This window comes from Frankliniella occidentalis, unplaced genomic scaffold (genome assembly GCF_000697945.3).
Source record: "Frankliniella occidentalis isolate FOCC.00 unplaced genomic scaffold, Focc_3.1 Scaffold63, whole genome shotgun sequence".
Taxonomy (NCBI): Eukaryota; Metazoa; Arthropoda; class Insecta; order Thysanoptera; family Thripidae; genus Frankliniella; species Frankliniella occidentalis.
In genome coordinates, this window is record NW_026267193.1 from 882,183 (window position 1) to 883,320 (window position 1,138).

General features: G+C 45.1%; 1 protein-coding gene across 2 annotated transcripts in view; it reads left to right on the top strand.

Moving 5' to 3' along the window:
* LOC113211246 (uncharacterized) overlaps positions 1 to 1,138 on the top strand; it is a 24,034-nt gene that overhangs the window by 22,430 nt on the left and 466 nt on the right. The gene's annotated exons all lie outside the window — the stretch shown is intronic.

The following is a 1,138-nucleotide window of genomic DNA, read 5'->3' on the forward strand; positions in this document are numbered from 1 at the left end:
GGTCAAAGGCGACTCTCCTAGACCAATTCCAATCATTTCCAGCGATTTTTATTTTTTTCATTTTTGGCCAAATTTACAAAGGCTATAGCCTTTGTATTTTTTAGCGAAAATTGATGGGTCCAGATTTCAACGGGAAAGTAGTCGAATCGACAGGGGGGAACTAGGGGACCACAAAACTACTATTGGTTCCGTCAGAAACCACCCCTGTCCAGAGAAACTTGAGTTTTAAGGGGTGGTGTTTGGAAATCTGGCGGGCAGCGTACAACGGGCTGCCTACCTGGCAGGCGAGCCCAAGAAAACCAGGCGTAACTCACTAAAAATGGCCCGGCGGCGTAAAATTTCGACGGAGAGATTGAAAGAGGATGCTGTCTGGCTAATCCCAACCATTTACAGCGATTTTCAAATTTTTCATTTTTGGTCAAATTTACAAAGGCTATAGCCTTCCCATTTTTAGCGAAAATGGGTGGGTCCAGATTTCGACGGAAAAGTAGTCGAATCGACAGGGGGAAACGAGGGGACCACAAAACTACTTTTGGTTCCGTCAGAAACCACTCCTGTCCAGAAAAACTTGAGTTTTAAGGGGTGATCTTTTGAATGTGGCGGGCAGCGTACAATGGGCTGCCTACATAGCAGGCGAGCCAGTACAAGAAAAACGGGCGTAACTCGCTTAAAATGAGCCGGCGGCGCGAAATTTCGACGGAGAGATTGAAATGGGGTGCTGTCAGACCAATCCCAACCATTTCCAGCGATTTTTATTTTTTTCATTTTTGGCAAAATTTACAAAGGCTATAAATTGATGGGTCTGGATTTCGATGGAGGAGTATTCGAATCGACAGGGGTGAATCAGGCACCACAAAACTACCTTTGTTTCTGTCAGAAACCACCCCTGTCCACAGAAACTTGAGTTTTATAAGAGCTGGTCTCTCTAACTAAGGGCGGGTAGGCTGCCTAAGGCGCACTGGCTAAGAACTCTGCTGTAGTGGGTCGGCACCATGACATTTAGACAGAGCATGTGAAAAGGGAGTCTGCCCAACCAATCCAAACCAATTCCAGCAATTTTCCAAATTGCCAAGATTTTTAAAAGACATTTTCAGTGATAACAAATCAGCCTGGATTTTGACAGAGGAGGATTGAAATC